The 10,408-nt window shown below is 44.7% G+C and overlaps 1 non-coding gene across 1 annotated transcript; it reads right to left on the bottom strand.

The window, feature by feature from the left end:
• Positions 1–5,116: 5,116 nt before the first annotated feature.
• LOC112441035 (U6 spliceosomal RNA) lies at positions 5,117–5,224 on the bottom strand. The gene has a single exon (XR_003029018.1). It is a non-coding gene; the product is annotated as a U6 spliceosomal RNA (small nuclear RNA).
• Between the last annotated feature and the right edge of the window lie 5,184 nt (positions 5,225–10,408).

Genomic DNA, 10,408 nt, shown 5'->3' with positions numbered 1-10,408 from the left:
TGCAGTGAGCCAAGATAGTGCCACCGCACTCCAGCCTGGCGAATTTATATATATATATATAACTTACCTGTTGATCTATGCTGGGTTGGACACAAGGGAAATCCCTTTTACCTACATTTTCTTTCCAGGCACTTCAGGACACTAAGACATCCTAATCAAATCCTTTCCATCCATTGTATTCACTACCCCCAATTATACAGACCTCAAACTTCCAGTTCCACCTCTTCCTCTGATCCTTTGATGGAAAATGCTAGTCAATCTGGACTTTATTTCAAATAGAGTGGTCACATACTGGGAAGGGATCAAGAGAATCATGAGATATTAGAAGATGGTAGAGTATCATGGCCTTAAGTAAATGTCAGTGAGAGGACACTTAGAAATGATCAAAATCATAAGGCATAAATTCAGCAACTGCTCTTAAGTTTTCTTTTCTTTTCTTTTTATTTTTTTGAGACAGAGCCTCTCTCTGTCCCCCAGGCCGGAGTGCAATGGTGTGATCTCGGCCCACTGCAACTTCTGCCTCCCAGGTTCAAGTGATTCTCCTGCTTCAGCCTCCTGAGTAGCTGGGATTATAGGTGCCTGCCACCATGCCCATCTAATTTTTGGATTTTTAGAAGAGGTGGAGTTTCACCATGTTGGCCAGGCTGGTCTCAAACTCCTGACCTCAAGTGATCTGCCTTCCTCGACCTTCCAAAGTGCTGGGATTACAGGTGTGAGCTACCGTGCCAGGCCTCTGCTATTAAATTTTCTAAGAGAAATTTGCCTCCAGCCTCCTTTTAAAAGTATTTTCCACAGTTGCCAAGATTCTTCGATCCACTGTTAATCTATTTTGTTTCTCCTGTGTTCCATGCTGCCTGCTGCTGTCCCTCCTAAATGATACTAGCACAGAAGATATGTGTTTGACATCCTGGAAGCCATATGAGGGCTTCAGGAAAGGGAAGGGTCAAGCCAAACAGCACAGGAAAAATAAGAATTTTACCATGAATTGAATTTTCTACCTTTCATTTTCACTGTATTCTTTATTTCTGTGGTGGTCTTTTAAAATATTTTCTCCACTCTTCTGTGGAAGGAAGGAAGGAAGAAAAAGAAAATATGACAAATACCTTTTACCTCTACCCTGACATGTTTTCATCATACGCTGTTGACACTCAGTCCAGAAGCAACTACGGGAAGAATGATGCAACCTCAGATGTTAGGACATCAGGACTGTGGCCAGAGAATTTTCACAACATACATGGAGCCTGGCCAGGCTTCAGCTTTGGCTAGACACAGGTTATTCTACACTGAGTTCTCCCTTGCCATTTCTAAAATCTGCAGGGCTCTGACTTTCCCAGCATGATTGCCATATATATCACAGGCTTTTTTTTATTTTTATTTTTTTCCAGTTCAGGGTTTTGGGGAAGGGAGCAAAGTAATTAGAGAAATGGACCAATTGGAGCTGGGCGCGGTGGCTCATGCCTGTAATCCCAGCACTTTGGGAGGCCAAGGTGGGAGGATCAAGAGGTCAGGAGATCGAGACCATCCTGGCTAACACAGTGAAACCCTGTCTCTACTAAAAAAATACAAAAAAAATTAGCCGGGCGTGGTGGCGGGTGCCTGTAGTCCCAGCTACTCAGGAGGCTGAGGCAGGAGAATGGCGTGAACCCGGGAGGCAGAGCTTGCAGTGAGCCGAGATCGTGCCACTGCACTCCAGCTTGGGCGACAGAGCGAGAGAGCGAGACTCTGTCTCAAAAAAAAAAAAGAGAGAAATGGACCAATTGGAAAAGTTTTGGTCACAATATTGAAATAATTTGCAGAAACCTCTAGACTTCTTCCATCATCATGGAGCAAATATTCTTGGCTGGCTTTAACAGGATGTTTACTTTGTAAACGTATAAATAATTAATCCTTTTTTTTTGTTGGTTTTTTTTTTTGGGACAGAATCTCGCTCTGTCACCCAGGCTGGAGTGCAGCGGTGAGATCTCAGCTCACTGCAACCTCCACCTCCCAGGTTCAAGCGATTCTTCTGCCTCAGCCTCCCTAGTAGCTGGGATTACAGGTGCGTGCCACCATGCCTGGCTAATTTTTGGATTTTTAGTAGAGAAGGGGTTCCACCATGTTGGCCAGGCTGGTCTCAAACTCCTGGCCTCAAGTGATCTGCCTGCCTTGGCCTCCCAAAGTGCTGGGGTTACAGGTGTGAGCCACTGCACCTGGCCTAATCCCTTTTTGGATAGGTGCCTTCTCATTAATGACTTACATTCTTCCCCTTTTCTTATGAACCTTACCCCACAGATTTGAATAAATTATAATCCTTGGTTCATGACAAATTGTCATCAGTGGTTCATGCACGGTACCTTTTGTTTGTAGTTAATTTGATTTACAATGTAATGAATATCCACCACTACTCCAAAACAAAGCTGATGTGAACATTCCTGTACATGTTTTCCTGAGTTCATGTGCTTGCATTTAGCTAAACACTTATATAGGCTAGAATTGCTGCATCAAGGATTATGCATATGTTTGGCTTTAGCAGAGATCACCAGTTTTTCAAAATACACTACCACCAGCAGTGAATTAAAATGCCACTTGCTTTAAAAGGTTGTCAATAGTTTGTATTCTTTGTCTTTTTAATTTTAACAATTTTACTGGATATGAAGATTGTCTTACTCTTTAACCCCTTAAGAGCTGACTTCTGTTCCCATTACTTTATGCAGTTAAACAAGGTGCTTCTGAAGATATCTCTACTAAGCTCTTGATCACCCAGTTTAATGACTTTTCTTCAATTCTTGTCCTTCATCTCACAGTAATATTTAACACCACTTTTTTCTTGAAACTTTATTTTTTTGACTTCTATCATACAGTATTATCTTAGAAGGTACTCATTTATCATTTATCCACAATTTCAAAATCCAATATACCCTGAAAACTAAATTCTTTTTTTTTTTTGAGACAGAACCTTGCTCTCAAGGTTTTTGTTTTGTTTTGTTTTGTTTTTGTTTTTGTTTTTGAGACAGAACAAAGCTGGAGTGCAGTGGTGCGATCTGGGCTCACTGCAATCTTCACCTCCCAAGTTCAAGCAATTCTCGTGTTTAGCCAACCAAGTAGCTGGGACTAGAGGTCCTGTGCCACCATGTCCAGCTAACTTTTGTATTTTTAGTACAGACAGGGTTTCACCATGTTGGCCAGGCTGGTCTCAAACTCCTGATCTCAAGTGATCACTCCCTTGGCCTCCCAAAGTGTTGGGATTACAGGTATGAGCCACCGCACCTGGCCTGTTTTTTTTCTTTTTCTTTTTGTTTTTTTCTTTTTTTTTTGAGACAGGGTCTTGCTCTGTTGCCCAGGCTGGTGTACAGTGGCACAATCATGGCTCACTGCAGCCTCCACCTCACAGGCTCAAGTGATCCCCCCACCTCAGTCTCCCGAGTAGCTGGGACTATAGGCATGCACCACCAACCCCAGCTAATTTTTAAACTTTTTATAGAGATAGAGTCTCACTGTGATGCTCAGGCTGGTGAAATTTTTATATACTCATTTAATGGCACACTCATCCTGAACTGTCACAAGACTATTTTTGGTCCTTCTTTAACCCACTTATGAATATTCACATGATTCATTAAAGATTTATCAATGTGTTTGATTGTGAGATACTTTCCCAGTCCCTGTTCTATAATATAGAGTATAGGCACTATATTATCTTTCTAAAATCAGTAAATTCTGAATTCTGAAATATATCTGACTGACTCGGAGTTTTGGGCAAGATTTTGTGGACTGTAGTTGAAAAAGTATAGAGTCCGATGAACCTGGGCATGGATCCCATTTCACTTAATGTCTTGAAACGTCAGCTGTTGTTACTTTTTATTTTTATTTTATTTTATTTTATTTTTTGAGATGGAGTTTCACTCTTGTCACCCAGGCTGGAGTGCAATGGCACAATTTTGGCTCACTGCAACCTCCGCCTCCCAGGTTCGAGTGATTCTCCTGCCTCAGCCTCCGGAGTAGCTGGGATTACAGGCACCCACCACCAAGCCCGGCTAATTTTTTTGTATTTTTAGTAGAGATGGGCTTTCGCCATGTTGGCCAGGCTTGTCTCAAACTCCTGACCTCAGGTGATCCACCTGCCTCGGCCTCCCAAAGTGCTGAGATTACAGGTGTGAGCCACCGTGCCTCACCTGTTCCTTTTTATTTCTAAAACAGGGATGGAAATAGCTAGCTGATAAGGCTGTGAACATCTTTACTTTTATGACTCACATATCTACAACTCAATGTACTATATTGAATACTGAGTTTACCATCCGGCCCTCCCCCTGACCATCTGCTTTTTTGTTTCCTATCTCAGGGCATGTCACTAACTGCCCAACTACTGGCTCAACTCAGAAACCTAAGCATCATCCTCAGTTTATTCCTTATTTTCCAGTTCATTAGCAAGTCCTGCCAACTATAGGTTCTGAAGATTTCTCAATTCTGTATACTTCTCTCTATTCCCATCCTACCTATTTTATTATAAAAACCTCCTAACTTGTCATTCTATTTCCAATGTTACTATTTTTCACTTCACTCTCCACACTAAAGCCAAAGTGATCAATGTAGATATGGTTCTGTCAGTCTCTTGCTTACAGAGTTCCACTGGCTTCCTATTGCCCTGAGACAAAGCCCCAATTCTATCATGACTTCCAAGGCCTTCCAAGGTTCTCTGTTGACCTCTCTGGTATTATCTAGAAAATACTTTTGGTTTTCGGCCGGGTGCGGTGGCTCACGCCTGTAATCCCAGCAGTCTGGGATGCCAAGGCGGGCAGATCACCTGAGGTCAGGAGTTCGAGACCAGCCTGGCCAACATGGCGAAACCCCGTCTCTACTAAAAATACAAAAATTAGTGAGGTGTGGTGGTGGGCGCCTGTAATCCCAGCTACTGGGGAGCCTGAGGTGGGAGAATCACTTGAATCCGGGAGGTGGAGGTTGCAGTGAGCCGAGATTGTGCCATTGCACTCCAGCCTGAGTGACAGAGCAAGACTCTATCTCAGAAAAAAAAAAAAGAAAATACTTTTGGTTTTCTGACGTACCATACTTTCTTGTTCTCTGGCCTTTGACCAGCGTTTACCCGCAGTCTGAAGCACTCTTTTCTCCACTCTTTGTTTTTATCTTTAAATTTAATTGCTTCACAAATTTGCATGTCATCCTTGCACAGGGGCCATGCTAATTTGCTCTGTATCATTCCAATTTTTAGTATATATGCTGCTGAAGTAAGCACCTTTTCCCCACTCTTTTTTAATTTTAATTTTAATTTTTTTTTTTGGAAATGAAGCCTAGCTCTGTCACCCAGGCTGGAGTGCAGTGGCGCGATCCCAGCTCACTGCAACCTCCACCTCCCGGGTTCAAGCGATTCTCCCGCCTCAGCTTCCTGAGTAGCTGGGATTACAAGCACCCACCACCACGCCCAGCTAATTTTTGTACTTTTAGTGGAGATGGGGTTTCACTGTGTTGGCCAGGCTGGTCTCAAACTCCTGACCTCGTGATCTGCCCTCCTCAGCCTCCTAAAGTGCTGGGATTACAAGCGTGAGCCACTGCGCCTGGTTCCTTAATTTTAATTTGTATTTAGAAATGGGGGTCTCACTATGTTGACCAGGCTGGTCTTGAACTCCTGGTCTCAAGCAATCCTCTCATCTCAGCCTCCCAAAGTGCTGGGATTACAGGCATGAGCCACCACACCCACCATTCCCCACTCTCTACCTGGCTAATTACATGCAAACTCAAGCCTTACCTTGGGTGAGATTTCTTTCTGGAAACCTAACCTGTTAATGGATTGAATTATGTTCTCCCAAAATTCATAGGTTGAAGTCTTAACAACTAATATGACTATATTTGGAGACAAGGCTTTTAAGGAGATAATTAAGTTTAAGTAAGGTCATAAGGGTGGGCCCTAATCTGATAGAAGTGGTATAATTGTAAGAAGAGGTAGAGAGACTAGACAAGGTGGCTCAATCCTGTAATCCCAGCACTCCCTCTTCAGTGGATCACCTGAGGTCAGGAGTTCAAGACCAGCCTGACCAACATGGTGAAACCCCGTCTCTACTAAAAATACAAAAATTAGCCAGATGCGGTGGTGGGTGCTTGTAATCCTAGCTACTCAGGAGGCTGAGGTAGGAGAATTGCTTGAACCCGGGAGGCAGAGGTTGTAGAGTGGTGTGAGATCACACCACTGCACTCCAGCTTGGGAGACAGAGTAAGACCCTGTCTCAACAACAACAACAACAAAAAGAGTTAGAGACACCAGGGGTATGTCTGCACAGATGTAATTGCCCTGTGAGTTCTTGCCCATAGCAAAGACAAAACTACTTCACTGAGAACATGCTATTGCAGTAGAGAAAGAGTTTAATCAACATGAGGCTGGCCACGCAGGACATAACAGTATTACTCAAATTAGTCTCCCCAAAGGCTCAGAGGTTAGGATTTTGATGGACAATTTGGTGGGGGGTAGGGGGACATAGGGAAAGGGTGCTGCTGATTGGTGAGGGATGAAATCACAGGGGTGTGGAAAATGGTCTTTATATGCTGAGTCTGTCAGTGGGGCCACAGGACCAGTTGAGTCATCAGTCACGACCAGGTGGGGTCAGTCTGGAAAACATCTCAGAAAACCAATCTTAGGTTCTATAGGCTGAGTGCAGTGGCTCACGCCTGTAATCCCAGCACTTTGGGAGGCTGAGGCGGGTGGATCACAAGGTCAGGATATCGAGACCATCCTGGCTAACACGGTGAAACCCTGTCTCTACTAAAAATACAAAAAATTAGCCGGGCACTGTGGCAGGTGCCTGTAGTCTGAGATACTCGGGAGGCTGAGGCAGGAGAATGGTGTGAACCCAGGAGGCAGAGCTTGCAGTGAGCTGAGATTGCGCCACTGCACTCCAGCCTGGGCAACAGAGCAAGACTCAGTCTCAAAAAAAATAAAAGTAAAAAAAAAAAAGAAAACCAATCTTAGGTTCTACAATAGTGATGTTATCTATAGGAGCAATTAGGGAAGTCATAAGTCTTGTGACCTTGTACCACATGGTGGTACCCCTGAGCAGTAAGGGATTATAGGAACTACGCCTACATTTTAGCAAAATTCATGTCATTCCTTTAATCCTAATCTTGTGGCCTTTCGTTAGTCTTACAAAGGCAGTTTCAGCCCCTGAACAGGGATTGGATTAATTTTAGGGACTACTGTCATCCTTGCTTCAAAGTTAAACTGAAATGCTCCCAAAGAGAGCTTGGCCTGTGCCCAGGAATGACCAAGTATGGCTTGGAGGTCAGAAGCAAGATGGAGTCAGTGTTGTCAGATTTCTCTTACTGTCATAATTTTGCAAAGGTGGTTTCACAGAGAAGGCCATGTGAGGAGACAGCAAGAAAGCAGCTGTCTGCAAGGCAAAAAGAAAGACCTCAGGAGAAACCAGCCTTGCCAGCACCTGGTCTCCAACTTTCAGCCTTTAGAACTGTGAGAAAATAAAACTTTGTGCCTTAAGCCACCCAGTCTGTGTTATTTTGTTATGGTTGCCTTTGCACACTAACACACAATCTTTTGAGGCAGAGTTTCGCTCTCATCACCCAGGCTGGAGTGTAGTGGTGTGATCTCGGCTCACTGCAAACTCCGCCTCCCGGTTTCAAGCGATTCTCCTGCATCAGCCTCCTGAGTAGCTGGGATTACAGGTGAGCGCCACCATGCCCAGCTAATTTTTGTATTTTTAGTAGAGATGGGGTTTCGCCATGTTGGCCAAACTGGTCTCAAACTTCTGACCTAAGGCCTGCCTCAGCCTTCCGGTGTGCTGGGATTACAGGTGTGAGCCACTGAGCCCAGCCCGTAATACATAATCTTTCCTCTGTCTTCCATAGTGTGCCTTAGAACCTTTACCACATGATATTGTAGTTATCTGTTTTGTCCTTTATGTCCTCCTTTTAGACTGGAAGCCGTCCAAGAGCAGGAATTTGTCTAGCTTCTTCACCACCATAACCCAGCACCTGCGTAGTAGCCAGCACATTGTAAAGAAAAAAAAACAAACTGTTTTTCTCTCTACTCACACCCAACACAAAACACTTCTGTGAAGAGATGTGTGGGTTTTTCACCACACACCAAGCAATTCTCCAGCAGATGCCAACTGGGTGTCCTATAATTCAATTCCATTCTGACGCTGCCTACCTGGAGATTGGGTCAGATCCCACAGGTTAAGGGTTCAGTCCCAAAAGGCTGCCCTGCTTCAGGCACCAGTCCCAAGTCCCAGGTTTTGACCTGTGTTTCTTGCTGACTGATTACAAATTGAGTTCCCACAACCCTCCTTCCCCAGGATTTGGTTTAATGGTCTATATTATAAAGGATATAGGTCTGGGTGCAGTGGCTCATGCTTGTAATCTCAGACTTTGGGAGGTCGAGGCAGGCGGATCTCTTGAGGCCAGGAGTTTGAGATCAGCCCAGCCAACATGGTAAAACCCCGTCTCTACTAAAAATACAAAAATTAGCTGGGGGTGATGGCACACACCTGTAATCCCAGCTACTCAGGAGTCTGAGGCAGGAGAATCACTAGAACCCTGGAGGCAGAGGTTGCAATGAGCCAAGATAACACCACTGCACTCCAGCCTGGGCAACAGCGTGAGACTCTGTCTCAAAAAAAAAAAAGAAAAAATAGATAAAGGATACAGATGAACAGCAAGATGAAAAGATGCATAGGGTATGATATGGGGAGGGATGCAGAGACACCCTCCTAGTGTAACCACGCAAGGGGTTGTTCACCTTGCCAGCTGCCTAAACAGAGCCGATTCATCAAGACGGGAATTGCAATAGACAAAGAGTAATTCACGCAGAGCTGGCTGTGCGGAAGACCAGAGTTTTATTATTACTCAAAGCAGTCTCTCTGAGCATTCAGGGATCAGAGTTTTTAAGGACAAGTTGGTGGGTGCGGGGAAGCCAGTGAGCCAGGAGTGCTGATTGGTCAGGGATGAAATCATAGGGAGTGGAAGCTGTCTTCTTGCACTGAGTCAGTTCCTGGGTGGGGGGCCACAAGACCAGATGAGCCAGTTTGTCCATCTGGGTGGTGCCAGCTGATCCATCAAGTGCGGGGTCTGCAAAATATCTCAAGCACTGATCTTAGGAGCAGTTTAGGGAGGGTCAGAGTCTTGTAGCCTTCAGCTGCATGACTCCTGAACCATAATTCCTAATCTTGTGGCTAATATTAGTCCTGCAAAGGCCATCTAGTCCCCAGGCAAGAAGGAGGTCTGCTTTGGGAAAGTGCTGTTATTGTCTTTGTTTTAAACTACAAACAATAAACTGAGTTTCTTCCAAAGTTAGTTCAGCCTATGCCCAGGAATGAACAAGGACAGCTTGGAGGGTAGAAGCAAGTTTGAGTTGATTACATTAGATCTCTTTCACTGTCTCAGTCATAGTTTTGCAAAGGCAGTTTCACTATTACTCAGGAAATTCCAAGGGTTTTAGGAACTCTGTCATAGGAACCTGAGACAAAGACCAAATGTATTTCTTATGCCACATACATTATAGGCACTCAATTAATATTTTTGAATAATAAATAAATTAGTGAAGTAGCACATGTGAATGTCCTACCATAGTTCTCAGTACATATCAACAGTAAGTGTAGCCAGGCTCGGTGGCTCACGCCTGTAATCCTAATCCCAGCACTTTGGGAGGCTGAGATGGGCAGATCACTGAGATCAGGAGTTCAAGACAGGCCTGGCCAACATGGTGAAACCCCGTCTCTACTAGAAATACAAAAATTATCCAGCTGTGGTGCTGGGTGCCTGTAATCCCAGCTACTCTGGAGCCCGAGGCAGAAGAATCACTTGAACCAGGGAGCTGGAGGTTGCAGTGAGCTGAGATCGTGCCATTGTACTCCAGCCTGGGCAACAAGAGTGAAACTCTGTCTCGAAAAACAAAAAACAAAACAGTAAGTGTGAGATCACTTTTTTTGTTTTTGAGACAGGGTCTCACTCTGTTGCCCAGGCTGTAGTGCAGTGGCATGACCACCACGCCCAGCTGGTTTTTAAGTTTTTTGTAGGGATGAGGTCTTTCTCCTGTTTCTGATTGCTTTTTCCTGTCACCAGCTCCCTCTCCCACCCAGTAAATGTAGTTGCAGCTTGATCTCACTGTGTTGCCCAGGCTGGAGTGCAGTGGTGCGATCTCAGCTCATTGCAACCTCCACCTCCTGGGTTTAAACGATTCTCCTGCCTTCACTTCCAGAGTAGCTGGAATTATAGGGGCCCGACACCACACCTGGCTAATTGTTATATTTTTAGTAGAGATGGGGTTTCACCATATTGGCCAGGCTGGTCTTGAACTCCAGACCTCAAGTGATCCTCCCACCTCGTCCTCCCGAAGTTCTAGGATTACAGGGATGAGCCACCTCGCCCAGCCCCCAACTCCATCTTGCTTCTAACTTCCAAGCTGTCTTTGTTCATT

This window comes from Pan paniscus, chromosome 8 (genome assembly GCF_029289425.2).
Source record: "Pan paniscus chromosome 8, NHGRI_mPanPan1-v2.0_pri, whole genome shotgun sequence".
In the NCBI taxonomy this organism is placed as follows: Eukaryota; Metazoa; Chordata; class Mammalia; order Primates; family Hominidae; genus Pan; species Pan paniscus.
This window is presented reverse-complemented; position numbering and strand designations above follow the sequence as displayed.